Below are 13,481 nucleotides of genomic sequence, written 5' to 3' on the forward strand. Positions count from 1 at the left end.
TCTATCTTGTTCTTTGTCATTTTCTTTCCCCTATTTCAGTCAATGCATTCCTACAAAAATCTTCACAATACCAAGCATTAAATTTAATTTTTAAGATAATTTATTCTAAAGTTCATAGAACCAGATGTTTATTCTTAAATTGTATTCAACACTTGTTTGATGAAAACTATTCGGAAAGCATGGAGAAAACAGTTAGGTGCTGCTGAGATTTGAACTCAGGATTTCCTGTTTACGAGACAGGCGCTTTAACCACTAAGCCACAGCACCAAGGTTAATAGTAAAAAATGCAAAAATAATTTATTGTTGATGATGAAAATGTGTTTCCTGCTATAAATTCTTCTTTATATGTATTGTAATCTTAAACACGAAAAGATACTCAACCACTATGCAAGTATTAATATGTTTTAATAAGCAGGTACTCTTATAAAACCCAATTTCATTTCTTGAATTCTTTACAATTTTTTTTCATGAAGGTATTAATATTGCTCAAATCTAGGTAGAAATTTCATCTACGGCTTTCTCATAGATATGTCTTTTTTTCATTTTGCAATAACTGTATTCATTCTATATTCTTGAAAATACTTGGGTTTTTATAAGGTTTAAGATGATCTGTTCAACAGTAAGATGAATCAGACTTTTATATTTTAATTGTATCGGAATAAGACCTAATGAAAATGATTTGTTATATAACAATAAGAAAAGCAAGGCGCTGCTAAGAGTTGAACTCAGGGTCTCCTGTTTACTAGACAGGCGCTTTAACCAGCTAAGCCACAGCACCCACTTGATTCTTAAATTTGAAACACTTTTCTTTATGGTGTTCAAGAGAATATTGCTTTTTCACTTTCAAATTCTTTTCTAAGTTCACACACTTCTCTACTCAAACACTTAAGATGGATGAAGACTCTTCACTTATTCAAAAACACCTCTCTAATTTGAAGTTTACCCTATTCATATCATTTTAAAATATACCTTGCCGAAGAATGGATTAGTTGAATTCAACAATAGAGTGATCATTCACCTCTATCTTGTTCTTTGTCATTTTCTTTTCCCTATTTCAGTCAATGCATTCCTACAAAAATCTTCACAATACCAAGCATTTTATTTATTTTTAAGATAACTTATTCTAAAGTTCATAGAACCAGATGTTTATTCTTAAATTGTATTCAACACTTGTTTCATGACAATTATTCCAAAAGCATGGAGAAAACAGTTAGGTGCTGCAGAAATTTGAACTCAGGATTTCCTGTTTACGAGACAGGCGCTTTAACCACTAAGCCACAGCACCAACATTAATAGTAAAAAATGCATAAATAATTTATTTTTGATGATGAAAATGTGTTTCCTGCTATAAATTCTTCTTTATATATATTGTTATCTTAAACATGAAAAGATACTCAATCACTACGCAAGTATTAATATGTTTTAATAAACAGGTACTCTTATAAAACCCAATTTCATTTTTTGAATTCTTTACAATTTTTTTCATGAAGGTATTAATATTGCTCAAATCTAGGTATAAATTTCATCTACGTCTTTCTCACAGATATGTATTTTTTCATTTTGCAATAACAGTATTTATTCTATAATCTTGAAAATACTTGGGTTTTTATAAGGTTTAAGATGATCTGTTCAACAGTAAGACGAATCAGACTTTTATATTTTAATTGTATCGGAATAAGACCTAATGAAAATGATTTGTTATATCATAATGAGAAAAGCAAGGCGTTGCTGAGAGTTGAACTCAGGATCTCCTGTTTACTAGACAGGCGCTTTAACCAGCTAAGCCACAGCACCCACTTGATTCTTAAATTTGAAACACTTTTCTTTATGGTCTTCAAGAGAATATTGCTTTTTCAATTTCAAATTCTTTTCTAAGTTCACACACTTCTCTACTCAAACACTTAAGATGAATGAAGACTCTTCACTTATTCAAAAACACCTCTCTAATTTGAAGTTTACCCTATTCATATCATTTTAAAATATACCTTGCCGAAGAGTGGATTAGTTGAATTCAACAATAGAGTGATCATTCACCTCTATCTTGTTCTTTGTCATTTTCTTTTCCCTATTTCAGTCAATGCATTCCTACAAAAATCTTCACAATACCAAGCATTTTATTTATTTTTAAGATAACTTATTCTAAAGTTCATAGAACCAGATGTTTATTCTTAAATTGTATTCAACACTTGTTTGATGACAATTATTCCAAAAGCATGGAGAAAACAGTTAGGTGCTGCAGAAATTTGAACTCAGGATTTCCTGTTTTTGAGACAGGCGCTTTAACCATTAAGCCACAGCACCAACATTAATAGCAAAAAATGCATAAATAATTTATTTTTGATGATGAAAATGTGTTTCCTGCTATAAATTCTTCTTTATATATATTGTTATCTTAAACATGAAAAGATACTCAATCACTACGCAAGTATTAATATGTTTTAATAAACAGGTACTCTTATAAAACCCAATTTCATTTTTTGAATTCTTTACAATTTTTTTCATGAAGATATTAATATTGCTCAAATCTAGGTATAAATTCCATCTACGTCTTTCTCACAGATATGTATTTTTTCATTTTGCAATAAAAGTATTTATTCTATAATCTTGAAAATACTTGGGTTTTTATAAGGTTTAAGATGATCTGTTCAACGGTAAGACGAATCAGACTTTTATATTTTAATTGTATCGGAATAAGACCTAATGAAAATGATTTGTTATATAATAATGAGAAAAGCAAGGCGCTGCTGAGAGTTGAACTCAGGATCTCCTGTTTACTAGACAGGCGCTTTAACCAGCTAAGCCACAGCCCCCTTATTGATTCTTGATTTTGAAACACTTTTCTTTATGGTGTTCAAGAGAATATTGCTTTTTCATTTTCATATTCTTTTCTAAGTTCACACACTTCTCTACTCAAACACTTCAGATGAATGAAGACTCTTCACTTATTCAAAAACACCTCTCTAATTTGAAGTTTACCCTATTCATATCATTTTAAAATATACCATGCTGAAGAATGGATTAGTTGAATTCGAAAATAGAGTGATCATTCACCTCTATCTTGTTCTTTGTCATTTTCTTTTCCCTATTTAAGTCAATGCATTCCTACAAAAATCTTCACAATACCAAGCATTAAATTTAATTTTTAAGATAATTTATTCTAAAGTTCATAGAACCAGATGTTTATTCTTAAATTGTATTCAACACTTGTTTGATGAAAACTATTCGGAAAGCATGGAGAAAACAGTTAGGTGCTGCTGAGATTTGAACTCAGGATTTCCTGTTTACGAGACAGGCGCTTTAACCACTAAGCCACAGCACCAAGGTTAATAGTAAAAAATGCAAAAATAATGTATTGCTGATGATGAAAATGTGTTTCCTGCTATAAATTCTTCTTTATATGTATTTTAATCTTAAACACGAAAAGATACTCAACCACTATGCAAGTATTAATATGTTTTAATAAGCAGGTACTCTTATAAAACCCAATTTCATTTCTTGAATTCTTTTCAATTTTTTTCATGAAGGTATTAATATTGCTCAAATCTAGGTAGAAATTTCATCTACGGCTTTCTCATAGATATGTCTTTTTTTCATTTTGCAATAACTGTATTCATTCTATATTCTTGAAAATACTTGGGTTTTTATAAGGTTTAAGATGATCTGTTCAACAGTAAGATGAATCAGACTTTTATATTTTAATTGTATCGGAATAAGACCTAATGATAATGATTTGTTATATAACAATAAGAAAAGCAAGGCACTGCTGAGAGTTGAACTCAGGGTCTCCTGTTTACTAGACAGGCGCTTTAACCAGCTAAGCCACAGCACCCACTTGATTCTTAAATTTGAAACACTTTTCTTTATGGTGTTCAAGAGAATATTGCTTTTTCACTTTCAAATTCTTTTCTAAGTTCACACACTTCTCTACTCAAACACTTAAGATGAATGAAGACTCTTCACTTATTCAAAAACACCTCTCTAATTTGAAGTTTACCCTATTCATATCATTTTAAAATATACCTTGCCGAAGAATGGATTAGTTGAATTCAACAATAGAGTGATCATTCACCTCTATCTTGTTCTTTGTCATTTTCTTTTCCCTATTTCAGTCAATGCATTCCTACAATAATCTTCACAATACCAAGTATTATATTTAATTTTTAAGATAACTTATTCTAAAATTTATAGAACATGCGTTTATTCTTAAATTGTATTCAACACTTGTTTAATGAAAATTATTCCGAAAGCATGGAGAAAACAGTTAGGTACTGCTGAGATTTGAACTCAGGATTTCCTGTTTACAAGACAGGCGCTTTAACCACTAAGCCAGGGCACCAACATTAATATTATAAAATGCATAAATACTTCATTGTTGATGATGAAAATGTGCTACCTGCTATAAATTCTTCTTTATATGTATTGTAATCTAAAACACGAAAAGATACTCAATCACTGATCAAGTATTAATATGTTTTAATAAACAGATACTCTTATACAACCCAGTTTCATTTCTTGAATACTTTACAATTTTTTTTCATGAAGGTATTAATATTGCTCAAATCTAGGTACAAATTTCATCTACGTCTTTCTCATAGATATGTCTTTTTTTCATTTTGCAATAACTGTATTCATTCTATATTCTTGAAAATACTTGGGTTTTTATAAGGTTTAAGATGATCTGTTCAACAGTAAGATGAATCAGACTTTTATATTTTAATTGTATCGGAATAAGACCTAATGAAAATGATTTGTTATATAACAATAAGAAAAGCAAGGCGCTGCTGAGAGTTGAACTCAGGATCTCCTGTTTACTAGATAGGCGCTTTAACCAGCTAAGCCACAGCACCCACTTGTTTCTTAATTTTGAAACACTTTTCTTTATGGTGTTCAAGAGAATATTGCTTTTTCATTTTCATATTCTTTTCTAAGTTCACACACTTCTCTACTCAAACACTTCAGATGAATGAAGACTCTTCACTTATTCAAAAACACCTCTCTAATTTGAAGTTTACCCTATTCATATCATTTTAAAATATACCTTGCTGAAGAATGGATTAGTTGAATTCAACAATAGAGTGATCATTCACCTCTATCTTGTTCTTTGTCATTTTCTTTTCCCTATTTAAGTCAATGCATTCCTACAAAAATCTTCACAATACCAAGCATTTTATTTAATTTTTAAGATAACTTATTCTAAAGTTCATAGAACCAGATGTTTATACTTAAATTGAATTCAACACTTGTTTGATGAAAATTATTCGGAAAGCATGGAGAAAACAGTTTGGTGCTGCTGCGATTTGAACTCAGGATTTCCTGTTTACGAGACTTGCACTTTAACCACTAAGCCACAGGACCAACATTAATAGTAAAAAATGCATGAATAATTTATTTTTGATGATGAAAATGTGTTTCCTGCTATAAATTCTTCTTTATATATATTGTTATCTTAAACATGAAAAGATACTCAATCACTACACAAGTATTAATATGTTTTAATAAACAGGCACTCTTATAAAACCCAATTTCATTTTTTGAATTCTTTACAATTTTTTTCATGAAGGTATTAATATTGCTCAAATCTAGGTAGAAATTTCATCTACGGCTTTCTCATAGATATGTATTTTTTTCATTTTGCAATAACTGTATTCATTCTATATTCTTGAAAATACTTGGGTTTTTATAAGGTTTAAGATGATCTGTTCAACAGTAAGATGAATCAGACGTTTATATTTTAATTGTATCGGAATAAGACCTAATGAAAAAGATGTGTTATATAATAATGAGAAAAGCAAGGCGCTGCTGAGAGTTGAACTCAGGATCTCCTGTTTACTAGACAGGCGCTTTAACCAGCTAAGCCACAGCACCCACTTGATTCTTAATTTTGAAACACTTTTCTTTATGGTGTTCAAGAGAATATTGCTTTTTCACTTTCAAATTCTTTTCTAAGTTCCCACACTTCTCTACTCAAACACTTAAGATGAATGAAGACTCTTCACTTATTCAAAAACACGTCTCTAATTTGAAGTTTACCCTATTCATATCATTTTAAAATATACCTTGCTGAAGAATGGATTAGTTGAATTCAACAATAGAGTGATCATTCACCTCTATCTTGTTCTTTGTCATTTTCTTTTCCCTATTTCAGTCAATGCATTCCTACAAAAATCTTCACAATACCAAGCATTTTATTTAATTTTTAAGATAACTTATTCTAAAGTTCATAGAACCAGATGTTTATTCTTAAATTGTATTCAACACTTGTTTGATGAAAATTATTCCGAAAGCATGGAGAAAACAGTTAGGTGCTGCAGAAATTTGAACTCAGGATTTCCTTTTTACAAGACAGGCGCTTTAACCACTAAGCCAGGGCACCAACATTAATATTAAAAAATGCATAAATAATTTATTGTTGATGATGAAAATGTGTTTCCTGCTATAAATTCTTCTTTATATGTATTGTAATCTAAAACACGAAAAGATACTCAATCACTGATCAAGTATTAATATGTTTTAATAAACAGATACTCTTATAAAACCCAGTTTCATTTCTTGAATACTTTACAATTTTTTCATGAAGGTATTAATATTGCTCAAATCTAGGTACAAATTTCATCTACGTCTTTCTCATAGATATGTCTTTTTTTCATTTTGCAATAACTGTATTCATTCTATATTCTTGAAAATACTTGGGTTTTTATAAGGTTTAAGGTGATCTGTTCAACAGTAAGATGAATCAGACTTTTATATTTTAATTGTATCGGAATAAGACCTAATGAAAATGATTTGTTATATAACAATAAGAAAAGCAAGGCGCTGCTGAGAGTTGAACTCAGGATCTCCTGTTTACTAGACAGGCGCTTTAACCAGCTAAGCCACAGCACCCACTTGATTCTTAATTTTGAAACACTTTTCTTTATGGTGTTCAAGAGAATATTGCTTTTTCACTTTCAAATTCTTTTCTAAGTTCACACACTTCTCTACTCAAACACTTAAGATGAATGAAGACTCTTCACTTATTCAAAAACACCTCTCTAATTTGAAGTTTACCCTATTCATATCATTTTAAAATATACCTTGCTGAAGAATGGATTAGTTGAATTCAACAATAGAGTGATCATTCACCTCTATCTTGTTCTTTGTCATTTTCTTTTCCCTATTTCAGTCAATGCATTCCTACAAAAATCTTCACCATACCAAGCATTTTATTTAATTTGTAAGATAACTTATTCTAAAGTTCATAGAACCAGATGTTTATTCTTAAATTGTATTCAACACTTGTTTGATGAAAATTATTCCGAAAGCATGGAGAAAACAGTTAGGTGCTGCAGAAATTTGAACTCAGGATTTCCTGTTTACGAGACAGGCGCTTTAACCACTAAGCCACAGCACCAACATTAATAGTAAAAAATGCATAAATAATTTATTTTTGATGATGAAAATGTGTTTTCTGCAATAATTTCTTCTTTATATATATTGTTATCTTAAACATGAAAAGATACTCAATCACTACGCAAGTATTAATATGTTTTAATAAACAGGTACTCTTATAAAAACCAATTTCATTTTTTGAATTCTTTACAATTTTTTTCATGAAGGTATTAATATTGCTCAAATCTAGGTATAAATTTCATCTACGTCTTTCTCACAGATATGTATTTTTTCATTTTGCAATAACAGTATTTATTCTATAATCTTGAAAATACTTGGGTTTTTATAAGGTTTAAGATGGTCTGTTCAACAGTAAGATGAATCAGACTTTTATATTTTAATTGTATCGGAATAAGACCTAATGAAAAAGATGTGTTATATAATAATGAGAAAAGCAAGGCGCTGCTGAGAGTTGAACTCAGGATCTCCTGTTTACTAGACAGGCGCTTTAACCAGCTAAGCCACAGCACCCACTTGATTCTTAATTTTGAAACACTTTTCTTTATGGTGTTCAAGAGAATATTGCTTTTTCACTTTCATATTCTTTTCTAAGTTCACACACTTCTCTACTCAAACACTTAAGATGAATGAAGACTCTTCACTTATTCAAAAACACCTCTTTAATTTGAAGTTTACCCTATTCATATCATTTTAAAATATACCTTGCTGAAGAATGGATTAGTTGAATTTAACAATAGAGTGATCATTCACCTTTATCTTGTTCTTTTTCATTTTTTCCCCCTATTTCAGTCAATGCATTCCTACAATAATCTTCACAATACCAAGTATTATATTTAATTTTTAAGATAACTTATTCTAAAATTTATAGAACCATGCGTTTTTTCTTTAATTTTATTCAACACTTGTTTAATGAAAATTATTCCGAAAGCATGGAGAAAACAGTTAGGTACTGCTGAGATTTGAACTCAGGATTTCCTGTTTACAAGACAGGCGCTTTAACCACTAAGCCAGGGCACCAACATTAATATTAAAAAATGCATAAATAATTTATTGTTGATGATGAAAATGTGTTACCTGCTATAAATTCTTCTTTATATGTATTGTAATCTAAAACACGAAAAGATACTCAAATACTGATCAAGTATTAATATGTTTTAATAAACAGATACTCTTATAAAACCCAGTTTCATTTCTTGAATACTTTACAATTTTTTTCATGAAGGTATTAATATTGCTCAAATCTAGGTACAAATTTCATCTACGTCTTTCTAATAGATATGTCTTTTTTTCATTTTGCAATAACTGTATTCATTCTATATTCTTGAAAATACTTGGGTTTTTATAAGGTTTAAGATGATCTGTTCAACAGTAAGATGAATCAGACTTTTATATTTTAATTGTATCGGAATAAGACCTAATGAAAATGATTTGTTATATAACAATAAGAAAAGCAAGGCGCTGCTGAGAGTTGAACTCAGGATCTCCTGTTTACTAGATAGGCGCTTTAACCAGCTAAGCCACAGAACCCACTTGATTCTTAATTTTGAAACACTTTTCTTTATGGTGTTCAAGAGAATATTGCTTTTTCACTTTCAAATTCTTTTCTAAGTTCCCACACTTCTCTACTCAAACACTTAAGATGAATGAAGACTCTTCACTTATTCAAAAACACGTCTCTAATTTGAAGTTTACCCTATTCATATCATTTTAAAATATACCTTGCTGAAGAATGGATTAGTTGAATTCAACAATAGAGTGATCATTCACCTCTATCTTGTTCTTTGTCATTTTCTTTTCCTTATTTCAGTCAATGCATTCCTACAAAAATCTTCACAATACCAAGCATTTTATTTAATTTTTAAGATAACTTATTCTAAAGTTCATAGAACCAGATGTTTATTCTTAAATTGTATTCAACACTTGTTTGATGAAAATTATTCCGAAAGCATGGAGAAAACAGTTAGGTGCTGCAGAAATTTGAACTCAGGATTTCCTGTTTACATGACAGGCGCTTTAACCACTAAGCCAGGGCACCAACATTAATATTAAAAAATGCATAAATAATTTATTGTTGATGATGAAAATGTGTTTCCTGCTATAAATTCTTCTTTATATGTATTGTAATCTAAAACACGAAAAGATACTCAATCACTGATCAAGTATTAATATGTTTTAATAAACAGATACTCTTATAAAACCCAGTTTCATTTCTTGAATACTTTACACATTTTTTTCATGAAGGTATTAATATTGCTCAAATCTAGGTAGAAATGTAATCTACGGCTTTCTCATAGATATGTATTTTTTTCATTTTGCAATAACTGTATTCATTCTATATTCTTGAAAATACTTGGGTTTTTATAAGGTTTAAGATGATCTGTTCAACAGTAAGATGAATCAGACTTTTATATTTTAATTGTATCGGAATAAGACCTAATGAAAATGATTTGTTATATAACAATAAGAAAAGCAAGGCGCTGCTGAGAGTTGAACTCAGGATCTCCTGTTTACTAGACAGGCGCTTTAACCAGCTAAGCCTCAGCACCCACTTGATTCTTAATTTTGAAACACTTTTCTTTATGGTGTTCAAGAGAATATTGCTTTTTCACTTTCAAATTCTTTTCTAAGTTCACACACTTCTCTACTCAAACACTTAAGATGAATGAAGACTCTTCACTTATTCAAAAACACGTCTCTAATTTGAAGTTTACCCTATTCATATCATTTTAAAATATACCTTGCTGAAGAATGGATTAGTTGAATTCAACAATAGAGTGATCATTCACCCCTATCTTGTTCTTTGTCATTTTCTTTTCCCTATTTCAGTCAATGCATTCCTACAAAAATCTTCACAATACCAAGCATTTTATTAAATTTTCAAGATAACTTATTCTAAAGTTCATAGAACCAGATGTTTATTCTTAAATTGTATTCAACACTTGTTTGATGAAAATTATTCCGAAAGCATGGAGAAAACAGTTAGGTGCTGCAGAAATTAGAACTCAGGATTTCCTGTTTACGAGACAGGCGCTTTAACCACTAAGCCACAGCACCAACATTAATAGTAAAAAATGCATAAATAATTTATTTTTGATGATGAAAATGTGTTTCCTGCTATAAATTCTTCTTTATATATATTGTTATCTTAAACATGAAAAGATACTCAATCACTACGCAAGTATTAATATGTTTTAATAAACAGGTACTCTTATAAAACCCAATTTCATTTTTTGATTTCTTTACAATTTTTTTCATGAAGGTATTAATATTGCTCAAATCTAGGTATAAATTTCATCTACGTCTTTCTCACAGATATGTATTTTTTCATTTTGCAATAACAGTATTTATTCTATAATATTGAAAATACTTGGGTTTTTATAAGGTTTAAGATGATCTGTTCAACAGTAAGATGAATCAGACTTTTATATTTTAATTGTATCGGAATAAGACCTAATGAAAATGATTTGTTATATAATAATGAGAAAAGCAAGGCGCTGCTGAGAGTTGAACTCAGGATCTCCTGTTTACTAGACAGGCGCTTTAACCAGCTAAGCCACAGCACCCACTTGATTCTTAATTTTGAAACACTTTTCTTTATGGTGTTCAAGAGAATATTGCTTTTTCACTTTCATATTCTTTTCTAAGTTCACACACTTCTCTACTCAAACACTTAAGATGAATGAAGACTCTTCACTTATTCAAAAACACCTCTTTAATTTGAAGTTTACCCTATTCATATCATTTTAAAATATACCTTGCTGAAGAATGGATTAGTTGAATTCAACAATAGAGTGATCATTCACCTCTATCTTGTTCTTTGTCATTTTCTTTTCCCTATTTCAGTCAATGCATTCCTACAAAAATCTTCACAATACCAAGCATTTTATTTAATTTTCAAGATAACTTATTCTAAAGTTCATAGAACCAGATGTTTATTCTTAAATTGTATTCAACACTTGTTTGATGAAAATTATTCCGAAAGCATTGAGAAAACAGATAGGTGCTGCTGACATTTAAACTCAGGATTTCCTATTTACAAGACAGGCGCTTTAACCACTAAGCCACAGCACCAACGTTAATAGTTAAAAATGCATACATAATTTATTGTTGATGATGAAAATGTGTTTCCTGCTATAAATTCTTCTTTATATGTATTGTAATCTAAAGCACGAAAAGATACTCAATCACTGATCAAGTATTAATATGTTTTAATAAACAGATACTCTTATAAAACCCAGTTTCATTTCTTGAATACTTTACAATTTTTTTTCATGAAGGTATTAATATTGCTCAAATCTAGGTACAAATTTCATCTACGTCTTTCTCATAGATATGTCTTTTTTTCATTTTGCAATAACTGTATTCATTCTATATTCTTGAAAATATTTGGGTTTTTATAAGGTTTAAGATGATCTGTTCAACAGTAAGATGAATCAGACTTTTATATTTTAATTGTATCGGAATAAGACCTAATGAAAATGATTTGTTATATAACAATGAGAAAAGCAAGGCGCTGCTGAGAGTTGAAATCAGGATCTCCTGTTTACTAGACAGGCGCTTTAATCAGCTAAGCCACAGCACCCACAAGATTCTTAGTTTTGAAACACTTTTCTTTATGGTGTTCAAGAGAATTTTGCTTTTTCACTTTCATATTCTTTTCTAAGTTCACACACTTCTCTACTCAAACACTTAAGATGAATGAAGACTCTTCACTTATTCAAAAACACCTCTCTAATTTGAAGTTTACCCTATTCATATCATTTTAAAATATACCTTGCTGAAGAATGGATTAGTTGAATTCAAAAATAGAGTGATCATTCACCTCTATCTTGTTCTTTGTCATTTTATTTTCCCTATTTCAGTCAATGCATTCCTTCAAAAATCTTCACAATACCAAGCATTTTATTTAATTTTTAAAATAACTTATTCTTAAGTTCATAGAACCAGATGTTTATTCTTAAATTGTATTCAACACTTGTTTGATGAAAATTATTCGGAAAGCATGGAGAAAACAGTTAGGTACTGCTGAGATTTGAACTCAGGATTTCCTGATTACAAGACAGGCGCTTTAACCACTAAGCCAGGGCACCAACGTTAATATTAAAAAATGCATAAATAATTTATTGTTGATGATGAAAATGTGTTTCCTGCTATAAATTCTTCTTTATATGTATTGTAATCTAAAAAACGAAAAGATACTCAATCACTGATCAGGTATTAATATGTTTTAATAAACAGATACTCTTATAAAACCCAGTTTCATTTCTTGAATACTTTACAATTTTTTCATGAAGGTATTAATATTGCTCAAATCTAGGTACAAATTTCATCTACGTCTTTCTCATAGATATGTCTTTTTTTCATTTTGCAATAACTGTATTCATTCTATATTCTTGAAAATACTTGGGTTTTTATAAGGTTTAAGATGATCTGTTCAACAGTAAGATGAATCAGACTTTTATATTTTAATTGTATCGGAATAAGACCTAATGGAAATGATTTGTTATATAACAATAAGAAAAGCAAGGCGCTGCTGAGAGTTGAACTCAGGATCTCCTGTTTACTAGACAGGCGCTTTAACCAGCTAAGCCACAGCACCCACTTGATTCTTAATTTTGAAACACTTTTCTTTATGGTGTTCAAGAGAATATTGCTTTTTCACTTTCAAATTCTTTTCTAAGTTCACACACTTCTCTACTCAAACACTTAAGATGAATGAAGACTCTTCACTTATTCAAAAACACCTCTCTAATTTGAAGTTTACCCTATTCATATCATTTTAAAATATACCTTGCTGAAGAATGGATTAGTTGAATTCAACAATAGAGTGATCATTCACCTCTATCTTGTTCTTTGTCATTTTCTTTTCCCTATTTCAGTCAATGCATTCCTACAAAAATCTTCACAATACCAAGCATTTTATTTAATTTTTAAGATAACTTATTCTAAAGTTCATAGAACCAGATGTTTATTCTTAAATTGTATTCAACACTTGTTTGATGAAAATTATTCCGAAAGCATGGAGAAAACAGTTAGGTGCTGCAGAAATTTGAACTCAGGATTTCCTGTTTACGAGACAGGCGCTTTAACCA

The 13,481-nt window shown here is 29.9% G+C and overlaps 12 non-coding genes across 12 annotated transcripts; all 12 read right to left on the bottom strand.

Annotated features, from left to right (window-relative positions):
• Positions 1 to 194: 194 nt before the first annotated feature.
• On the bottom strand, positions 195 to 267 carry TRNAT-CGU (transfer RNA threonine (anticodon CGU)). The gene has a single exon. It is a non-coding gene; the product is annotated as a tRNA-Thr (tRNA).
• A 437-nt stretch (positions 268 to 704) lies between these two features.
• Positions 705 to 778, bottom strand: TRNAT-AGU (transfer RNA threonine (anticodon AGU)). Its single transcript has one exon. It is a non-coding gene; the product is annotated as a tRNA-Thr (tRNA).
• Positions 779 to 1,720: 942 nt separating this feature from the next.
• TRNAT-AGU (transfer RNA threonine (anticodon AGU)) lies at positions 1,721 to 1,794 on the bottom strand. The gene has a single exon. It is a non-coding gene; the product is annotated as a tRNA-Thr (tRNA).
• Positions 1,795 to 2,736: 942 nt separating this feature from the next.
• TRNAT-AGU (transfer RNA threonine (anticodon AGU)) lies at positions 2,737 to 2,810 on the bottom strand. Its single transcript has one exon. It is a non-coding gene; the product is annotated as a tRNA-Thr (tRNA).
• Positions 2,811 to 3,246: 436 nt separating this feature from the next.
• On the bottom strand, positions 3,247 to 3,319 carry TRNAT-CGU (transfer RNA threonine (anticodon CGU)). The gene has a single exon. It is a non-coding gene; the product is annotated as a tRNA-Thr (tRNA).
• A 436-nt stretch (positions 3,320 to 3,755) lies between these two features.
• On the bottom strand, positions 3,756 to 3,829 carry TRNAT-AGU (transfer RNA threonine (anticodon AGU)). The gene has a single exon. It is a non-coding gene; the product is annotated as a tRNA-Thr (tRNA).
• Positions 3,830 to 4,773: 944 nt separating this feature from the next.
• Positions 4,774 to 4,847, bottom strand: TRNAT-AGU (transfer RNA threonine (anticodon AGU)). The gene has a single exon. It is a non-coding gene; the product is annotated as a tRNA-Thr (tRNA).
• Positions 4,848 to 5,791: 944 nt separating this feature from the next.
• On the bottom strand, positions 5,792 to 5,865 carry TRNAT-AGU (transfer RNA threonine (anticodon AGU)). Its single transcript has one exon. It is a non-coding gene; the product is annotated as a tRNA-Thr (tRNA).
• A 943-nt stretch (positions 5,866 to 6,808) lies between these two features.
• Positions 6,809 to 6,882, bottom strand: TRNAT-AGU (transfer RNA threonine (anticodon AGU)). The gene has a single exon. It is a non-coding gene; the product is annotated as a tRNA-Thr (tRNA).
• Positions 6,883 to 7,825: 943 nt separating this feature from the next.
• Positions 7,826 to 7,899, bottom strand: TRNAT-AGU (transfer RNA threonine (anticodon AGU)). The gene has a single exon. It is a non-coding gene; the product is annotated as a tRNA-Thr (tRNA).
• Positions 7,900 to 10,878: 2,979 nt separating this feature from the next.
• TRNAT-AGU (transfer RNA threonine (anticodon AGU)) lies at positions 10,879 to 10,952 on the bottom strand. The gene has a single exon. It is a non-coding gene; the product is annotated as a tRNA-Thr (tRNA).
• Positions 10,953 to 12,914: 1,962 nt separating this feature from the next.
• Positions 12,915 to 12,988, bottom strand: TRNAT-AGU (transfer RNA threonine (anticodon AGU)). Its single transcript has one exon. It is a non-coding gene; the product is annotated as a tRNA-Thr (tRNA).
• Positions 12,989 to 13,481: the final 493 nt, after the last annotated feature.

This window comes from Lissotriton vulgaris, chromosome 12, assembly GCF_964263255.1.
Source record: "Lissotriton vulgaris chromosome 12, aLisVul1.2, whole genome shotgun sequence".
Lineage (NCBI taxonomy): Eukaryota > Metazoa > Chordata > Amphibia > Caudata > Salamandridae > Lissotriton > Lissotriton vulgaris.